The sequence below is a fragment of the Eucyclogobius newberryi genome, unplaced genomic scaffold (genome assembly GCF_026437365.1).
Source record: "Eucyclogobius newberryi isolate DKJ021-1_F unplaced genomic scaffold, fEucNew1.0.hap1 SCAF_20, whole genome shotgun sequence".
Classification (NCBI taxonomy): Eukaryota; Metazoa; Chordata; class Actinopteri; order Gobiiformes; family Gobiidae; genus Eucyclogobius; species Eucyclogobius newberryi.
Window position 1 is genome coordinate 23901754 of NW_027315835.1, and position 13453 is coordinate 23915206.

The following is a 13453-nucleotide window of genomic DNA, read 5'->3' on the forward strand; positions in this document are numbered from 1 at the left end:
AAATGTAAATGTCTAATCTGGTAATAAAAAAAAAAATCACGCACAAAACGCCTCTGACATCTACGGAGTGAGAAAATGTGTGTACATTCCAATGGAGGACCACAAAATCACATGTTTGGGAGGACATTTTATTTTATCACATTATCACACGTTTTGGGACCGTCCTGTTTCTCAGAAATATTTGACTGAAATTGTCAAATGTATTGAATGCGCTGGTCCCCGCACTTGAAAGGGATGTACCCACAATATGAAGTCAATGCTGGATTTACTCAGACGTAGTCCTTAAATATGTTTCCACTCTTTATTCATCCATTGGCTTCAAAAGGTAAAAACCTTTAAAAAGACAATAAACTAGTGTAAATAATTTACAGTATATCAACAACTAGCATAAAAGACAAATAGAAAAAACTATCAATCAATTTAGCAGTATCAAAAATGGTATATAGCAGTGGCGTGCGGTCAGGGATATCAAGGCAATAAGTGATTGGCCAATAAAATCTAAAATTACCGCGTGTCACAACTATATATGAATTGTTCAAAAATATATCAAAATATGACAGTTTTCCCCTCACTTCTGCTGTTGATTCAATTAAATTAAATTTATTTTTGTAACGCCCAAAATCACAACAACAGTTGCCTCTGAGGGCGACAGTGAAAAATGAATCAAGCATCGTCTGTGGTGAGGAACGATGTTCTAGAGTCCTCTGTCCTTAGACCCTCCTTCTCGGCCAGGAAAAACTACAAAAAAACTCCTTGGGAAAAAGTAGAAACCTGGAGGAGTTCCAGAGTGAAGGAGAGATCTGACTCTCACAGACTGACAGACGGACGCGAGGGAGACTGGAGCTGGACCCACTCTTCAGGCAGAAGAGGGACCGTCGGACCTGTTCAGGTAGTTGGGACTAATACTTTAGCCCAGAGTTTAAAGTCTGCGCCATAAGTGTGTCTCTTGCGACAATGTAATAGATCCATGATCTCTTGGCAGGAGCCATCTTGGGGTCCTTAATTCGGGGTCCTTTATTTAGGTGTCCGTGGTGTTCCTCACGCATAATGTACCGTATTTTCCGCACTAAAAAGCGCACGTAAAAGTCTTTAACGTCCGCTTAATTTATGGTTTATTTCTGGTTGTGCTTACTGACCGCAAAGATATTTTGTGTGGTACACGGTGTATAAAGAAGATTTGGGACACGAGACGCCGATGCGCGACTATATTTACAGTACTCCGGAACCGGAAGTCCCAACAACATATTTGCAAAGCATTCTGGGAATAGTAGTCTACCTGCACGCGGCACACGCAACACTTTGTCAAAACGTAAACAACATTTTCAGTCAGGCACAACGCAGACACCTACCGGTTATGGCCCAAGATGGCTGCTGCCTAGAGACCATTGGAACTCTTATATTATGCGCTTACGGGCTAAACTATCAGTCAACTGTGGGAATCAAAAGGCCGGAATCATCACTGAACTGCCACGTGGGTCCGAGATGCGGGATCACATGACCAAAGAGATTTTAGCACGGAGCACTATCGGCGCTTTGGCTGCTTTTACCATTATGCGCCCCAGCAGACATTAAACCAGGACACGGGACGCTCAGCGCATTTGAAGGATTTGATGACAAGGAATGAACTGAAAAAGTGAGTGTATTGTGATGTATTTTACGTGTTGCAACTGAACAAGGCTGGGAGTTGTTGTGGATATGCTAACTGTCTTTTAGCGATATCAGACTGTAGTAGAAAAAGCTTCAGTTGTAGTCATCTGGACTCAGTTTGAAAAAATAGACGTTTCGACTCTCATCCAAGAGTCATTGTCAATAAAAGAATTTAGATCGAGAACTCCGATATTAATACTGTTCTGTGGTAAGACCCACCCATTGGGCGGAGCCTTCCTGAAGTAGAAAGAGTTGTTTGTTTCAACAGAAACTCCCCCTTGTATCTACCGAGCCTATTCAGAATCTTAATGGGCTATTAGAATCCTCTTTGTCTTTGTGAGACCCTGGCTCAACCACCCTGAGTACCTGATTAGCATCCGGATGTCCTTGTCCTGGTCCTCTACCTTTCCAGGGGTTCAGTAACCCATTATAAATAACAGGAAGATTAAACCTTAGCCCTCCATTTCTGTTTAAAGAAGGTCTTTCTTTTTTAACAAAAATAGCTTCCTTGACTCCTCTTTCAAACCATCTTTTCTCCCTGCTTAAAACCTTCACATCATCGTCTTCAAACGAGTGATTAGAGGCTTCAAGATGGAGATGCACGGCACTCTGAGGTCCTGAACTTGTATTTCTTCTGTGCTGATAAAGCCTCTTGTGTAGAGGCTGTTTTGTCTCACCTATGTAACGTTCTTTACAACTTTCTTCACTGCATTGGATCGAATAAACTACATTGCTCTGTTTTTGAGTCGGCAACTTGTCCTTAGGGTGAACCAGTTTTTGTCTTAAAGTGTTTCCTGGTTTAAAATAACACGAACAACACGAAGTCCCTGTTTATTTTAAACCAGGAAACACTTTCATTCTTGAGTGGAGGAAAAAGACCTGTGGTTTTGGGAAACATGTGAAATAAAGAAAGGAGGTGGTTGTGTGGATGTTAGAGCTGTGCCAAAAGAGGCACTTATGTGGAACACAGGTCAGAGTCATTGACAATGACTCTTGGATGAGAGTCGAAACGTCTATTTTTTCAAACTGAGTCCAGATGACTACAACTGAAGCTTTTTCTACTATGGAACACGCCTGGACGAATGAGGGATTACACCGACAGATATCAGACTGTGTTGTATTTTACGTGTTGCAACTGAACGAGGCTGGTAGTTGTTGTGGATATGCTAACGTGTCTTTTAGCGATATCAGATTGTGTTGTATTTTACGTGTTGCAACTGAACGAGGCTGGTAGTTGTTGTGGATATGCTAACGTGTCTTTTAGCGATATCAGATTGTGTTGTATTTTACGTGTTGCAACTGAACGAGGCTGGTAGTTGTTGTGAATACGTTAACGTGTCTTTTAGCGGTAGCAGAGTGTGTTCTGTGTTTGTATTTTACGTGTTTACAAGTGATCTTGACTGAGAATTGATTTGGATATGCTAACGTGTCTGTTAGCGATAGTAGAGTGTGTTTTGATGTTGAACAATGTTGATCTGAATGAGTTGAACGCGTTTAATAAAGCTCAGCTGACTCTGACTTATCCGTCTGTTTTGTTTATTTTATGCGCTTTATCGTCCGGTGCGCTTTATGTATGGACCAGTACACATGGTACACAGATAGCTGATGGTGCGCTTAATAATCCGGTGCGCCTTTTCGTGCGCAAAATACGGTAGTTTACATTTTGAGTGCCGCGAGCGCTGTGTGTAGCTAGACTACTGTTCCCAGAATGCTTTGCGTACATGTTTTTGGGACTTCCGGAGTACCGTAAACGTGCTTCTAGACGTGCATCTGAGTCTCTTGTGTCCCGAGTCTTCTTTATACACCGTGTACCACACAAAATCGCTTCGATAGTAAACCCAACCAGAAATAATAAGCGGTAAGACGTTTTTTGAGGAAACTGAAGGCTTTTAAGTGCGGCTTTTAAGTGCAGCTTTTAAGTGCGGCTTTTACATACAGGCAGTAATTTTGTATAATTAAGTGGTTGGTGAAGTAGGCTAATTTAATCTATTTAGCACATATGTCATAAGGTATGGGAGTATAACTCAGTAGGATAGGCAGTCACCTTTCACACGGGAGACATCTTTTTTTCCCCCTTCTAGATATTGATGAACACCCCAAGTCTGCTAGCCCATCCATAAACGTCACTACACACTACTGGTATATGGATATTTTATTATATATAACAGCCAAATAATACAAACACAATAGCAGCATTAGACAAAAGCCCAAATTTAACAACTATAAAATACAATAACTCTGATTAATGAATACAGCAATGAATCAATTTACTTTGACTTAGTATTTACTTAAAATGTTTAAATACACATATTGCACAAGAGCCCACTGAATAAATGCCAATTCAGGGACTTAAGTTCTTCCTTAACATTTATACCCGAACCAAAAAGCACCACCCAGATAAAAAAAAAACTTCAACAAAAGGTTTTAAACTTGAGCCGGGCACAAACGGCGCCTCACGGAGCACATTGATAATCACAGAACAGAAATTAACAATGAACTGCAGAGTGTTTTTAAAATTGCCATCCCTCTCAATTTTAAAACCATGTATTTGGGCTTCAAAACTCCTGCCATGGACACAATAAATTCATGCCTATTATTATTATTATTCATGCCTATATATTAGAATATGCTTCCGGTGGCAAGAAAAATTGTCATCACAAAGACATTGATGACACAAACCTCACCGATGATCAAGGAATGGACTGACATTGTAACGGACATTGGACAAATAGAAATAATGACATTTCGACTAAATTTGGAAATAAACAAATTTGAAAGACTGGACTAATTGGGACTATTCTAATTTAAATATGCCATTATTGGGTTTTTTGGCTGTTTAGGTGATGTTGTTTTGTATTTGTTTTTTTCACTCTCTGGTCAAGTTTGTTTGTGTTAATTATTTAAAAAATAAAAGTACTGTATTTGAAGTTTTCCAGTCAGGGTTCAGAGCTCACCACAGCACTGAACTAGTTAAAGTCATACATGATTTGTTATTGGCTGCTGTCGATGGACTGTTTTCAATACCGGTTCTGTTGGACCTCAGTGCAGCGTTTGACACCATCGACCACACGTTCTACTGCAGAGGTTAGAATGTGATATAAACCCTCAGCTTGGTTTGTTAATGTAACCCAGAGTGCCTCACTTTGTTCTAAAGTAACCTACGCTATGCCACAAGGTTCAGTACTGGGTCCAATTCTGTTTACTCTTTATATGCTGCCATTAGGTAACATTATCAGAAAGCATTGCATTAAATTCCACTGCTATGCAGATGACACACAGCTGTGTTTATCAATGAAACCTGATAAGACCGATCAAGTAGAGAGACTTAGTGTAGAGAGACTTGTGTCAAGGAAATAAAAAACTGGATGACAATTATCTGCTTCTTAACTCTGAAAAAAGTAATTGTACTAGGCCCTAAAATTCTACTAGACTCTATATCCGAACAGATAGTCACACTGGACAATGTCAGTGTAGCCTCCAGCACTACTGTAAGACATTTCAGTCTTATTTGACCAAGAACTCTTGTTCACTGCACATACAAATCTAGCCTGTAAAATAGCCTACTTTGATTTGCATAATATAGCTAAAATTAGAAAATCCTAAAAGCGCCATTAAAAGCTTTCAACTGGTTCAAAATGCAGCTGCAAGATTACCAACACTAACTAAACGAAGAGGGCATGTTACGCACTGGCTCACTATTGATAATTCTCCTCTTGACTTACAAAGCCATAAATCACATAGCCCCATCCTACTTCAGAAATGCTATAATACCATATCATCCAGGGCACTTTGCTTTTAGAGACTTTTGGGATCACAAGAGGTCCAGCATTTTGAAAACACAGTACAGCGTTTAGCCAACCAGCTCCTGTGGTATGGAATCAGCTCCCTGTCTATGTTAACGAGGCCAACACAGTATATTAATTTAAGAACAGGCTAAAAAAACAGTCCAGCTGCCCTAGGAGCAACTATGCTTGGCAAGTACTGGTGTGTCAGATTCTTTCTACTTTCCCTATCAATAATGTGTAATATTAGAGTTCACCTGTCTCTGTTCATTGCAGTTCATATGTTTTACCTTTAGGGGAGTGGTACCGTTTCAGACACTGCCGATACTGACCTGTAAATTTGGATGCTTCTCAACAGCCTGCAGGAACGCTCTACTCTAGATGCCTGGATGCTAGATGCACCACTCTCTGTTAGTTGTTCTGGCGCTACAGTTTATATGTAAATTGAAGCCTGTCTGTCTGTGGGAGTAGGATCTCTCCTTCACTGTTGTTCTCCCAGAGGTTTCTACTTTCTCCCCAAGGGTTTTGTACTTTTCCTTACCAAAAAGGAGAGTCTAAGGAGAGGAAATGTTGGCACATCTGCTAATTTCCTATGAAGATTGATTAATCCGTTTTTCCACTGTCGCCATTCGAGGCAACTGCTGTTGTGATTTTGGGCTTTGAGTGTTGTGACATTGTAACAGTGCTACACACTACCATTGTGAGCACATCAAACACATGGAAACAGTACTACACATTCTGAGTGAGCATGTCAAACACATGGCGACAGTGCTACACACTGATGTGTGAGCATGTCAAACACATGACAACAGTGCTACACACTCTCTGTAATGACAACGCACCGGCCCACGCAACTTTGCAGAGAGAGAGAGATGGCTCCAAAATATTGTGTGGTGGCAGTATCATATACAACAGAAACCAGCTTTGCATGTCTGAGAGTCAAAGAAATGAGCTCCAACCGGGCATTCTGATCATGACAGCAGTGCTGCCATGTGGGGGGGGCAGCCCCCACCACAGTGCTCATTTCCGAGCTCTGAGCCAGCGCCAGGAACCAATCCAGGGATGTACCGGTGACAGGACCATGTTAAATTCGCACACTGACCTGTGCTGCGTTAAGATCTGAACAAGCACAAGGACCAAGCACGAGGTCTACTCGTGATAAAGCCAGCGTAAGAACTGGTGCCACATCACCTCAGAAGAGACTAATTTTCATATATTCAACTCAGAATGAAAAACTGAGCAGGCACATTGTCCAGATCCACAAAGCACATGCAGACACGTTGAGCAAACTCCTATGTACCCCCGAGCACCTGATGGAGAGTATAGAGCTGGTCCAGTGCTCCACCACCAGGAAGAAAACCACTCTGCTCCTCCTGAATCCAAGGTTTTAATATTGGTTGGATTCTCTTCTCCAATACCCTGGAATAGACCATACCGGGGAGGCTGAGAAGTGTGATCCCTCTTGTAGTATCTCAAAAATATGAGGCATGTGTGTATACAAATTTCATTTTCAATTCGGTGACATTAAATTCACTTTGACAGTCAATGGAATAACTAAAATAAGCAAAAAAAAGGGGTTTTGTGCTTTGCATCCTCATGGTCACAACAGTGCTTCTAAGATGTAATAAAGGCAGATGCCAAAAACAGCAGCATTCGGGACGTGCTCCTTCTCTCGGTGGTTCAGAAAAGTCCTCATTAGGCCTTGTGATTTGTCAGCTTCTTGACTTGGCCCAGGTGGTGTGGTCGTTCTACAGTGATGGAAGGGACCGCAACTCCAGTGCCGAATATAAGCTCCGGAATTATCTTCTGGAGGAACCCCTCCATATTGTCTTCCCACCCTCTGGAACCACCACACCTGGGCTCATTGTTTGTTGCTCTATCAACTACACCATTTCACGCTGCACTTCAAGCAACACAACCTGTTGGTTGTAGAGGTGTTACGTTCTCTTTCCTATCCATTCTCTGCGGCTCTAGTGATCCCCGTTGGAGACTGGACTCTGCTGCGCGGCTGTGGTCTTACAGCGTCTTGCTACTAGGTTTGTCAGTGAAAAGGAGATTTCAAAGGCAAATATTGGCAACAGGGTGTAACAGTGCGTCTAGTCAGTCTGCGCCATACCCAGAAGTCCAAAGAGCAGTGGTTCTCAAACTGTGGTTGAGGGTCCAAGGCATAGAGGTGTAACTTTATATACAGATTAAAGATGAACAGTTTATAAAACACAGAGGCAACCAGTTTCATGATGACTAAAATACACTTCCTGTCCAAAAGAAAAGATGCCACATGGATTCAACTAAGCAAATACAGTAGGCACAGAGCCTCCTACTGGATAATTGCTACATGGGTGATGATCTTTTCGGGCCAACATACAAAAACACTCAATACAATACAAAACACTTCACAGAACTCATTACACGGGTAACAGATTAGCTAAAATGGGATTCACATTAGAGATTTGCACACATTGCACCACTCAGAAAAGTATAGACAAATATATCCGCGCAAACTGGCAATGCACTCCAGTCCAACCCTTTCGGAAAAGGTCACAGTCACTATCCACTAAAGTGGTCTGGCACATCCCATTTATCCCCCTCCCTCTTCCTGCTAGGGGGTCTCACAATAATTACTAAAAACAACTATACATTTCGTGTGTTTTTAATGCAGGACAGAGAAGTAGGGGATATATACATACACTGAACCCTCCGCGAGTAAGCCTGGGAGCTTGAGGGTTCTGCGCAGTATCTTTGCTGTTCCTAGCACTGCACTTTTCTGGACCGAGATGTCCGATGTCTTTCCTGGGATCTGCTCAAGCCATTCCTCCAGTTTGGGGGTCACTGCCCCAAGTGCTCCGATCACTATGGGCACCACCGATACCGTCACGCTCCAGGCCTTCTCCAGCTCCACTCTGAGGCCTTGGTATTTCTCTAGTTTCTCATGTTCCTTATTCCGGACGTTACCATCCCATGGTACTGCAATGTCCACCACCACGGCTTTCCTCTGCACCTCGTCAACCCCAACTATGTCCGGTTTGTTCGCCACTAACATTCGGTCTGTCTATATCTGGAAGTCCCAGAGGACTTTGGCTCGGTCATTCTCCACCACCTTCGGGGGCGTTTCCCACTTTGTACTTGGGGTCTCCAGCCCGTACTCTGCGCAGATGTTTCTGTACACTGTGCCAGCCACCTCGTTATGGCGCTCCATGTATGCTGTCCCTGCCAACATCTTACACCCTGCCGTTATGTGCGGAATTGTCTCAGAGCCCCCTCACACACACCTCGCCCCCACAGCCTACACCTCGCCCCCACAGCCTACACCTCGAGTCTTGTCTGGGGTGGTAGATCTGGGCCTCTATTGATCTGGTGCTCAGGTCCTGCTCTTGTGCTGCCATGATCAGGGCCTCTGTGTTGTGATTCAGACCGGCTCTTTGTAGCCATTGGTAGAATTTTGTGATATCAGCCACATCAGTTATGTTCCGGTGGTACATCCCATGTGGGGCTTGTCCTCCCATGATGGTCCCTTCAGCACCTCATCATCCTCTGTTCTCCATTGTCCGAGACATTCACTGAAAACTTCATCTGTAGGAGCCTTGTCCTTGATATACTTATGGATCTTGGACGTTTCGTCCTGGATAGTGGCTCTCACACTCACTAGGCCTCCTTCCTTCGGGCTAGTGTACAGTCTCAGTGTGTTGGATTTGGGACAGAACCCTCCATGCATGGTCAGGATCTTTCGTGTCTTAACATCTGTGGTCTGTATCTCCTCCTTTGGCCAACTGATTGAATCTGTGAAAAATAGACAATGAAATAAGACGTCCAATGCGTCCATCCGGCACTGCAAACACCACGGCATGCGCAAAGCCAAAGTGCAAATTCTTCAACTTCTCACAAATGTCTCGATCATGTTCATCAAAAAGCATTAAAAGTTTGGAGCCCGTCTCTGTGGGAATGCTACTACTCCAGTAAACTCTAACCAGATATTGGTTACGAAGCCCTAATGTGTGCAATCACGCTGAACGAGGCAGCGACTGACCTGAAAGAGAGGATCATGGCGAGAAAGAATGCCAGGTAACCCCGACACCCCTTAAGGGCCTACTGACCGAGCGTCCAAAGCGTCCAGTTTACATTCAAAGTCTATGTAAACGTGCATTGAACGCGTCCTGTGTTTTTTGCGGCGCAATTCCTCCGCTTTTGCGGCGAGATTCCTGCATTTTCGGCAGAAGACCCAAAACAAACCCCCGCAACAATAAAAAGAAATCCTTAAGACGCAGCTCTTGAGGCAAATAATGATATTGACTAAACTCTGCTCACCTCTGAAGTATATGCAGGTCCCAGACAAGCACCGGTGCCCATTGCCTCCGTTTTGGGACTTTGTAAAGTTAATAAACCAAAGCCATGGTCTGCCATTAAACTTGATAACACCACGAGAAAAGCAATACAGCACAGCACAGCAGAACTCCTCCACTGCGCATGTGAGCTGACGCCTCGGACGCACGTCTGCTGGTGAGTGTATTTGATGCGTTAAGGTTTTTTTTTCAAATGTGTGATTTTCGTTTTTTTGCAGAATGTGCAAGTTGAAGTTATGAAGGAGCCCCTCCGTGCTTCAGATAACAGTATTTGTTACCTTAAAAGTACAAATTAAGCTGTTAAAGATGGGTAGTTTTCGGGTCTTTGTGTGCTCTGCTCGGTGGTGTCACCTATTTTTCCAGCAGTGCAATGTTGTTATTTTTTGACCAATCAGCTGGAAGCACATGGCTACTTATATTTATTATTATATATTATATATATAAATATATATATATATATATATAATTTTTATATATAGTTAGTTATAAACGTGTGTCCTGTATACATGCACCTTTTTCATATAAATAATACTGGGTAGTTTGTGGGAAAATCAGTGGCTTGATAGAAAATCGGTGTCGGAAAAAACGGTTTTGGCAGGTGAGACCTCCTTAAAAAACGGAAATCGGTATCGGCCAAGAATTTTGGAATCGGTGCATCTCTAACCAAGAGGAAGACGAAAGTGCCCCCGGTCCTCATTGCGTTTGTTCCTGCGCTAGCCGCTGAGTTCGGCTTGTTGTTGTTCCGACCGGAGCCGGACGGAGCTAAGCTAAGCTAAAACCCTGCACTGTTGAGCGCAGTGAGATCTGCAGCACTGGACCCCTGCATTTCATTGCAACGGAACTGAGGTACTTTTACTCTAAAGGATTGCTTTAACGCTGTGTTTTAGTTTTTGTGATTTTTGTCACTTTTGCCTCATCACTTTTGCCTCATCACTTTTGCCTTGGGCACCGGAGCAGATGGAGCTAAGCTAAGCTAAAACGCTGCTTCAGCGCACTGCTGTGAGATCTGGCAATGTTATTGACTCTAAATCACAGGTTGCCAAACGTGAAGTTAAACTGACCGCCAAAGGGCTTTCTGGTAAACTTGATAGACTGCAGACTAATAGGAAATCATTGATAAATAAGGCCTCTAATATTTAACGGACAATGCAGAGTTTTATTGAAAATGGTGAATATCTAATGGTCCAAGATGCTCCTAATGAACTGGTTTTAAGTTGTGGCAAAACAAGATGTGATTTGCTAACGTGAAAATAAAATGTATGTGAGTGTGAGGAGGGGAGGGCTTATCTCAATGAGATGCAAATGAGCACCACTGTGACTCTGGGCTCACTCCGGTGAGAATCTCTAGTGGCCGTTTTTTTCTGTAAACAACTTTCAGAGTTGTATACATTCAAATGACCACAACTTATTCAAATATTATCAGATGTACATGAGTGAGACATCATTGGATAGCTTTAAAAGTACACTTTCAGAATCTGCGAATAACTCAAAATGTCTCTGGGGAGACTTGTTCCTGGTATTCATACGGCTGGTCACAATTATGGGAGCCATGAGAAACAATACCCACCATGGAAACAAAAGTTAGGAGGCAAATATAGAGCAAGCACGGTGAGAAGTGAGCCAACTGAAATGAAAAAACAAGTACCAAACAAGTACAACCAGATGCCCATAACAGAAGCACTTGAAACCGTCAGACAAAGGCTCCAGGCCTTGGCCAGCAGCCTAAAGCGCAGACAAAAGAGATAATGAAGTCAGACGAATAAACCGGCTGTTTGCAACTCAACCAGCGAAAGTGTGCGCTGAGTGGCAGGGTAATAACAGCAGAGCAGACCCACCAAGGCTGGAAACTGAAAGGTACTGGCAAAGACTTAATATGACATCACTTCCGGGCAGGGCTGGCCCAAGCCTTCAGGGGGCCCTAAGCGAAAACATTTTTGGGGGCCCCTCACCACGTCATCAGAATCAGTTTTATTGCCATTGTCAGTAAACAATTCACATATGGGAACTTTCTTCAACGCAAACAAAGCGCACCAAAACGCCAGGGCATATGTTTCCCAGTTAGTTCTCAACACCTCACAAGCTCAAATATTGATAACTTAAATCCCACAATGCAACTTGGTATTCCGCTGACATCACCTCTACTCCCTGTACAAATAACACACGTCCCAGATATGTTTTTGGGCGTATTTGTGGGCGTTAAGGGTCTACAGCCACATTAGCACATTAGTTTAAATGAATGAACAGGGGGGGTCTGGGGGCTCTCCCCCAGAGATTTTCAGACCTTTTTGGGTCTTCTGCTGCATTTTAATGTGGTCCAGCCGGCTAAAGTAAGAGTCAAATGTTGAGGTTGTAATGCTATAAAATGATGATGTGATGAAACTGTGCCAGGAGAAAATGACTAAAGCCAGTTATTAATACATTAGTGTACTTAATTACTCAATACAATATTGGCTATGAAAAATAATTATGATCAAATTGATTCATTTTAACTGAAAATGTAAAAGTAATAGTTATCCTTACTAATTTATCTTTTACAGCTCCCAACTGTTCCTTCTTGCTAAAGTGACAAAACAAGTTATATTAAATTAAACAAATGGCATAAGCATTGCTTGATTAACAATTAACACTGATAAAACTAGACAGTGCAAAAATGTTATTCCCAGAGAATGAACAGAACGTGAAGTGAAGGTCCAAACCTAGCTATAGTGAAGAGACTGCGTTTCTGCAGCTTTGCCACTTTTGTATAAAAATATATAGTATTATTCTATAACAGACGTAATCATAATATGTCTGGTTATTTTTCACTATCAATTTATTATAATTTATAACAAATAGTCTAATGATGCTTTTTAAATAAATTGAAATGTTTTATTGCTCTATTAAAAGTTAATTACAATATAAATATTTGTTCTGATCAGAACATCACACACTGGACTCCTGCATGAAACAATTCTGCGATGTGATTGGCTGATGGACCTTACACGCATAAACCTTTACGTTCCTCTTATTGCACGTTAAGAAGTCAAACAGACATCACGAGTCACGATTGATCTCACACATGGTGATGTGAGAGAGAGAGACGCAAACTCAAACCAGCTCATCTCCGACTGAGGCTGCACAGGGGCCCGGGACAGGGCCCACACACTGTTCACTCCAAAGTCTCACGTCAGAGGTTCTGGACGAGACGGAACTTAGTGACCCGGGGCATAGACGCCCCTCACCGGCCTCACCTGCAGCTAACACTATCGGGCTGGTGTAAATGTTAATCTTATTATCTTTCATTCAGACATATTATTGTGCGCGGGGCAGAGCTCTCGTCGCCTCCAGTCTGAGCGAACTAACGTGACAGACTCGTGTTGTTTCAAACAGCAGCATTAACCGTCTCTTTGTAAGAGAAGTTCAATACCTGGAGAGTGTTGTTGAGTTTGCAGTTTCTTTACATCGTCAAGAAGTTTCTTCTTTCGTTTTTCGGCATCGGGGGGATATATTCCTCTGGACATGATGACCACGCAGGGACCACGTTGTGTTGTGTTTATGTTTTGCTCTCGTTCTGCTCGCGCACAATGAAGTTGCCCAATCAGCGCAGGTTTGGTGTCTTGGTTGCCAGATTGCCATTACAAATAAATGCGGTTTGTGCGTTATATGTTACCGCTGTGTGCGCTGCCGTGCCAGCAGCGCTACTACACT

General features: G+C 42.7%; 1 protein-coding gene across 2 annotated transcripts in view; it reads right to left on the minus strand.

Moving 5' to 3' along the window:
• Window positions 1–13453, minus strand: part of LOC140369095 (zinc transporter ZIP11-like) — a 117749-nt gene that overhangs the window by 28253 nt on the left and 76043 nt on the right. The window lies entirely within an intron of this gene.